The sequence below is a fragment of the Hypanus sabinus genome, chromosome 15 (assembly GCF_030144855.1).
Source record: "Hypanus sabinus isolate sHypSab1 chromosome 15, sHypSab1.hap1, whole genome shotgun sequence".
Lineage (NCBI taxonomy): Eukaryota > Metazoa > Chordata > Chondrichthyes > Myliobatiformes > Dasyatidae > Hypanus > Hypanus sabinus.
Window position 1 is genome coordinate 56,380,547 of NC_082720.1, and position 8,504 is coordinate 56,389,050.

Consider the following 8,504-nt stretch of genomic DNA (forward strand, 5'->3'; position numbering starts at 1 on the left):
AACCTTTAGGGTATCTTGCACAGGGGCTCCCACGTCCCTTTGCATCTCCGCATTTTCAATTCTTTTCCGATCTAAATAATGTTTTCCTACTTTATTTCTTCAACCAAACTGCATGACCAAACTCTTTCCAACATTGTGTTTCATTTGCCGCTTCTTTGCCAATTCCTTTAAACTATCTAAGTCTCTCTGAATCGTCAATACAGCCCACTCTTCCACTTATCTTAGTATCATCGGCAAATGTAGCCACAAATCCATTCATACTGTCATCCAAATCATTGACAATCATCGTAAAAAGCAGAAGTCCCAACACTGACCGCTGTGGAACTCCACTGGTAACCGACAGCCAACCAGAATAAGATCCTTTATTCGCTCTCTCTGCTTTCTGCCGGCCAGCCAATGCTCCAACCGTGCCAGTAAAGTCCCTGTAATTCCACAGGCTCTCATCTTGCTTAGCAGCCTCATGTGTGGCACCTTGTCAAAGGCCTTCTGATTATCCAAGTACACGACATCTACCCTGCATGTAAAGTCCTCAAAAGTTGCATTAGTTTAGTGAAGCAGGACTTTCTTTTCAGGAAACAACGCTGGCTTTGGCTTATCTTGTCATGTGCCTCCAGATACTCCGTAAGCCAATTCCGTACTCGCTACTGTTCTCAAAATTGATACCAAGATTTTAAAATCAATTCCTCTGAATATTAAATCTGCAGGTGGTCGTATTAACAAAATTAGTGCAGACATTGTAAAAGCAGAATTTGGGATTAAACTGAATGAGTCAACTGTACGAGACTTTGAGACATTTCTAATTGCAGATGTACATTTATTTAGAATGGAAAAAATATAGCTTATCGAGAGATGCTCTTTTGTAAAGTGTTAACAAAAATACCAACGGAGAATCGATCTACAACGAGCTCAAAATGCATATCGAAAATGAAAGTATTTTGATTTGTGCAACCAATAGACAGATCGCCATTCTGCGTTCGTGTAATTTATGAACAGAAATGTAACAGTCTGTCTGCAATCTATTGTGTATTTTCTCGCGAACATGTCGCAGCCAAAATCCTCAGCCAGCAGCTTTATACACTATTTCCTCTTGTAATATCTGCTATCAACGAAATTAAAGCAAATCGATTAAATAGCAGAATATTTCTCCAATTTTGCCAAGGTAACGATAAAGAGTTTGAACACTTGCTTCTTCGCACTAAAGTGCGTTCGCTGTCAGAAGGCTACTGTATAAAACGTTCCTTTGGTTTTTTTGACACTGTGGTTGAATTTTTGCCCAAGTTACCACGAGCCTAGGAAATAAGATTGAACCTTTACGTGGAAATATGGCATGCCTAGCAGTCTGTATAACAGAAAGTGCATTCTATATATGAAGCTACAGGGTGAGAATTTCAATTTTAATGCAGGCAAAACGATGCACTGTCCACTTTGATAGGACAATTGGAAATACATAAGCAAAATATTGGTAGAAGAATATTCTCACAGTTTCTCTGCATGGAACGAACGACACTGTGCTTCACAGACAGCGATTAGAAAGAGTTCTGCATACATCTGCAGTCAAGGAAGTAGGATTTTCAGAATCGATTCAAGGGCTTAAACGATCTAAAACATTTCGGACATATGAATAACCCATTTATTTAAAAGGTGGAAAAAACAGGAAGATAGCTTGCAAGAAGAAATGTTCGAAATTAGAATGATGAAGAAGTAAAAATGTTTTTCAAAAATTACGGTTTTTGTGGTATGTGGCACCAATGATATACGAAGTTTCCTGGTCTTCCTACAAGCAGCTGAGCTAATCCTCATTGCATTTCTATCCTCCTACCCTGTTTAAAGAGGCTTTAGAGCAGTGAACCACATATACTCAAAAAACAGAGACCACTTGGACAATGTTTCGCGTGGGGACCTAAGGCCTTTGCTGTCACAAACTGAACCAGTTATTTCAACTCTTCCTATAAAACAATCAAGTTCAAGGATCACGTTGATAGCGAAGCTTCTGTACAGCTCACAGGTCTTAGCTAGGTTTAAAGGCAAATAACCAAACTAAAGGAGAATTTTTTCTCGTGTTAGCCAGATGGTCGATATATTGAGCCTAAGTGGGACGTTGGACAAAAAAGGTTCGGAATCGCTAAGCTAAAGGAATTAACTGAAATAGTTGAACTTTTTAATGAATATATAAACATGAACTTAGAACTAGTAAAGTGCAGAATATTAAATATAATGAATGGTGCAAAAGAGCCGGAAGATTTTAACCAGAGGAACAAGATACAATAATACTGATGCATAAATAGGAATCATTTAAGTATCTGAGATATAAACAATCAAATAGCAAATGGAAAACATTCGACATAACTTAATCCAATGCTTAGGAAAATCTGTGAAACGGAGAACAAAAGTAAATATATAACAAAGATAATGCATACTTTCGCTATACCTACATTAATTTATTCATTTGGCGTAATGTAGTGGTCTGAAACAGATCTGAATAAAAATACAAGCAGTGGGTATTAACTCAGTAAATTTATTTAGGAGAACGTTGGGTAGATTTTTGCATAGTATGGGAATTAATGGTTAAGGGGAAAAGGCAGATAGGTGGAGATGAGTCTATGGCCAGCACAGCCATGATCTTATTGAATGTTGGAGCAGGCTGGACGGGCCATATGGCCTTATCCTACTCCTATTTCTTATGTTCCTATGTTCTATGTTCTCACTTTTCTTTGCTTTAGTAGTTTTTTCTTTTCTTTATTTTTGTGTCACCATATTTTTCAATCCTTAAAACGTTATTGTTTTTATCCCTTTGAGACATTGCAAGTGATACTTACTTCGATGAACCCTTTTTATTTTGGATAATAATAATAATAATAATAATAATAATAATAATAATAATAATAATAATAATAATAATAATAATAATAATAATAATAATAATAATAATAATAATAATAATAATAATAATAATAATAATAATAATAATAATATGTCAAATGAAAGAATGTTCCAATTTGTCTAAGTCCTGGTGCAATGGCATTGCTTCCTTAGCACCACCTACACCTCTGCCTGTCTTCGTATCATTCGCAAACTTTGCCACAAAACTATCAATTCAATTATCTAAGTCACTGACAAACAATGTGAAAAGCAGCGGTCCCAATACTGACGTCTGATCAATACCACTAGTCACAGGAAGCGAGGTTGAAAAGGGAGCTTTTAATCTCACTTGTTGCCTCCTGTCTGTTAGTCATTCCAGTATACATGCCAGCTTTTTTCTTGCAACGCCATAGGATTTTATCTTGTGTGGCACTTTATCACACCGTTCTAAATACCCAAGTAAATGACATCAACTGCATCACATTTGTCCACCTTGATTATAACTTCCTCGAAGAACTCTAACAGAAACTACGTTTCCCTTTACAGAATCCATGCTGACTTTGACGTATTTTATCATTAGTATCGAAGTACCTTGAAACCTCATCCATAATAATAGACTCCAGCTCTTTTCCAACCACTGACGTTAGGCTAAAAGGCCGATAATTTCCTCCATTCTTGAAAAGTAGAGATATATTTTCAATCTTCCAGTCCTTTGGAACCAACCACGCCTGGATCTAGTGATTCTTGAAAAATCATGACGAATGAATACGTTATCTCATTATCAGCCCCTCTCAGGTATCTGGGATGTAGCCCATCTGGTCCAGATGATTTACCCAACTTACTACCAGAGAACCATAGAACACTTGGACATAGTACAGGTCCTTCAGCACTCCATGTAGTGCCGACACATATAAGCCTTAAAAAAAAGTACTTAACCCACACTACCCCATAACTCTCCATTTTTCTTTCATCCATGTGCCTGTCCAAGAGGCTCTTAACTACCCCTAATGATTTACACTCCACCACCATCCCTGGCAAGTCATTCCAGGCATTCACAGCCCGCTGTGTAATATACTTACCCCTGATGTCTCCACTAAACTTTCCTCCCTTAATTTTGTATCTATGTCCTCTGGTGTTTGCTATTGGTGCCCTGGGAAACAGATACTGACTATCCACCTGATCTATGCCTCTCATAATTTTGCAGAGCTCTATCAAGTCCCCTCTCATTCTTCTACGCTCCAAAGAATAAATTCCCAGCTCTGCTAACCTTCATATAACTTGTTCTCCAGTCCAGGCAACATCCTGGTAAATCGCCTGTGCACCCTCTCCATAGCTTCCACATCCTTCCTATAATGAGTTGACCAGAATTGAACACAACACTCTAAGTGCGGTCTCACCAGAGATTTATAGAGTTGCAACATGACCTCTCTACTCTTGAACTCAATCCCCTTGTTAATGAAGCCTAGCAATCCATAGGCCTTCTTAACTACCCTATCAACCTATGCAGCGATCTTGAGGGACGTATGGATTTGAACCCCAAGGTTCCTTTTTTCATCCACACTCTTGAGTAACTGACCATTAATCCTGTACTCAGTCTTCTGGTTTGTCCTTCCAAAATGCATCACCTCACACTTGTCCGGATTGAATTCCATCTGCGATTTTTCTGCTCAACTCTGTAGCCTGTCTATATCCTCTTGTAACCTTCGACCACCTACAGCTCTAGCCACAACTCCTCCAATCTCTGTCTCATCCGCAAACTTACTAACCCATCCTTACGTCCCTATATCCAGGCCATTTATAAAAATCACAAATAGCAGGGGTCCCAGGACAGATCCCTGCGGAATTTCATTAGTCACTGACCTCCAGGCAGAATACTTTCCCTCCACAACTACCCTCTGCTGTCTTCCTTTAAAGCTACATTTTTATCCAAACAACCAAGTTTCCAAGTATCCGATGCCTCATGACTTTGTCAAATGCTTTGTTCGAGTCCATGTAGACCACATCCACTGCCCTACTCTCATCAATTTCTACCTTTGGGTTTGTCTCGCAGCTTTTGCTTTGTAATAGCAATCGCACGCACTCATACTCCCTACCACTCACGGACCTCCGGTATACTTCTTGTGTTTTCTCACAGTGAAGCCAGATGCGAAGCACCGTTTAATTTCATCTGCCATTTCTTTGTCCCCTTTTGCTACCTTACCAGCATCATTGTACAGGGGTCCAATATCCATAGCCACCTCCCCTTTACTCTTTATATAGCAAAGAATTGTAGCTTTATACAGGATAAATAAGCTGGAAAAGCTTACCCTCCAGATATAAGCATTCTAAACAGCTTTACTATTGTCCCCCAACTGCTGTCAAAACAAAGTAACTTCACAATAGCATTAAACAATTAGGCCTACAGGGCAATATTTATAAAAAAAAAACACACCGCTGGGAATGTCCGAAAGTTCCTAGCAAATGAGAAATCAGAGTATTTGGGTATGACCGTACTACAAGTTATACATCTTGAGCTGAGAAAAAAAAAGAAAATAATAATAATAATAATAATAATAATAATAATAATAATAATAATAATAATAATAATAATAATAATAATAATAATAATAATAATAATAATAATAATAATAATAATAATGAAAAATTATCCAATTTTTGACAGAAGATAAAATATATTTCTAAAACAAATCACGTGATAGGTCAAAATATCGTCCTATTACTTGTAGATATAAATTTGTGACATCATCTCTCTCGCAGCTAATCAGCACTCACTTAGACAACCATAATATACTCATAAGTGAGCAGAAAAGATGCAATAGGGGTATGAAACTATGTAAAAAAAACTGATAATATTCTCTGCAACTCCAAATCAAGCCCACAGGAAAAAGTACAACAGTCGTCCATGTTGCTACGTAGACTACCAGAAAGCATTTGAACCTGTCCCACATTTAAGATTGACGGACGTTCTGAATATGTGTAAACTACACCCAATTATTGTGAAATTATTACAACATATGACGTAGCATTGCCTGCCATAATCACCCTGCCGATGAACGACCGAAAATGAACAGGCAACGTTATCAAAATAAACTATGGCACTTTTTCTCCAGGCCAATCAATGTGGTTTTTTCTAGTTTTCAACCCGCTCTCTAACTTACAAAACAGGATGAACATAGGTTAACAAAATCACGAATCAACCAAACTTAGATGCATAAAAACATAGAATATCTACAGCAAAACACAGGCCCTTCGGCCCACAATGCTGAGTCGAACGCGTAGTTATTTAGCAATTACCTTAGGTAACCCATAGCCGCAGCTCATTCCACGCACTCCCCGCTCTCTGCCTAAAAAACCCTTGACATCTACTCTGTACCTTCCTTCCAAGCACCTTAAAACTGTGCCCTCTCGTGTTATACATTTCAGCCCTGGGACAAAAGCCTACCATTAACAAAACGATCCATGCCTCTCATCATCATATACACATCTGTCAGGTCACCTCTCATCCTCCGTCGTTCCATGGAGAAAAAACCGAGTTCATCAACGTGTTCCAATAAGGTATGCTTCCTAATCCAGTCAACATCCTTATAGATTTCCTTCGCATCCTTCTTGATTATCCACATCGCTCTGGTAGTGAGCTGACCAGAACTGAGCAGATTACTCCAAGTGGAGTCTGGCTAGTGTCCTAGATATGCTGTATAATTAGCTCTCGGCTCTTAAACTCAATCCCAAGATTGATGAAGGCCAATGCACCGTATCTCTTCATAACCACTGAGCCAACAGTGTCCAATGGACTCTGAACTCAAGATCCCTCTAATCCTCCACACTGTCAGAAGTGTTACTATTTAATGCTATACTCTGCCATCATATTTGACCTACCAAAATTAACCACCTCACACTGATTTTGTATCCTATCAATATCCCGCTGTAAACTGTGACAGCCCTCCACACTGTCCACAACTCCCCCAACATTTGTATCATCAGCAAATTTACTAACCCACCCCTCCACTTCCACATCCAGGTCTTCCCAGAAGTTTTCCCAGAACAGATCCCTGACACACAGCACTGTTCACTGACCTCCATGCAGAATATGACCCGTCCTCAATTATTCTTTGCTTTCTGTGAGCAAGCCAGTACTAGATCGACAAAGCAATGTCCCCTTGGATCCCAGGCCTCCTGACTTTCTCAGTAAGCCTTGCATGGGGTACCTTATCAAATGCTTACCTAAAATCTATGTACACTACATCTACTGTTCTATCTTCATCAATGTGTTCAGTCACCTCCTCAAAAAATTTAATCAGTCTCGTAAGGCACGACCTGCCATTGACAAAGCCATGCTGACTATTCCTAATCGCACCATGCCTCTCCAGATATTCATAAATCCTGCCTCTCAGGATCATTTCCATCAACTTACCAGCCACTGAAGTTAGACTCACTGGTCTATAATTTCCTGGGCCATCTCTACTCCCGTTCTTGAATAAGAGAACAGCAGTTGCAACCGTCCAGTCCTCCGGAAGCTCTCCGCTCCCCATTGTTGATGCAAAGATCATTGCCAGACGATGAACAATCTCCACCCTCGCCTCCCATAGTAGCATGGGTTTCATCTGATCCGCTCTCGGATACTTATCGAACTTGACGTTTTCCAAAAGCTCCAGCACATCCTGTTTCTTAATATCTGTATGCTCAAGCTTTTCAATCTGCTGTGAGTCTTCCCCACAATCGCTAAGATCCCTTTCCGCAGTGAATACGAAAGGAAAATATTCATTAAGTACCTCTGCTGTCTCCTCCGGTTCCATATACACATTTCCACTGGCACACTTGATTGGTGCTATTCTCTCACGGCTTATCCTCTTCACGTACTTGTAGAATGCCTTGGAGATTTCCTTAATCCTGTTCGCCAAGTTCTTCTCATGACCCCTTCTGGCTCTGCTAATTTCATTCTTGAGCTCCTTCATGTTAGCCTTTTAATCTTTTCGATCTCTATCATTACCAAGTTTTTTGAAACTTTCGTAAGCTTTTCATTTCTGCTTGACTAGATTTTCAACAGCCTTTGTATATCACGATTCCTGTACTCTGCCAGCCATTTTCTGTCACTTTTGTACGTACCTACACAGAACGGCACGTAAATATCCCCAGAACATTTGCCACATTTCTGCTGTACATTTCCCTGAGTACATCTGTTCTGAATTTATGCTTCCAAGTTCCTGTCTGATAGCTTAATATTTCTCCTTACTAAAATTAAACGCTTTCCTAACGTGTCTGCTCCTATTCCACTCTAATGCTATGGTAAAGGAAATAGAACTGTAATCTCTATCTCCAAAATTCTCTCCCATTGAGAGTCCTGACACGACACCAGCTTCATTTTCCAATTTCAGAGCAAGAACAGCCTCTCCTCCTGCAGGCTTATCTGCATATTGGGTCAGGAAACCTTCCTGAACACACCTAACAAAATCTTCTCCATGTAAACCCCATGCTGTACGGAGATGCCAATCGATATTTGGGAAATTAAAATCTCCCACAACAACAACGCTGCTGTTATTACACCTTTGCATAACCTATCTCCCTATCTTCTCCTCGATGTCCCAGTAACTATTGAGTGCTCTTTAAAACCACCGAGTAGATTTACTGATCCCATCTTGTTTCTAACT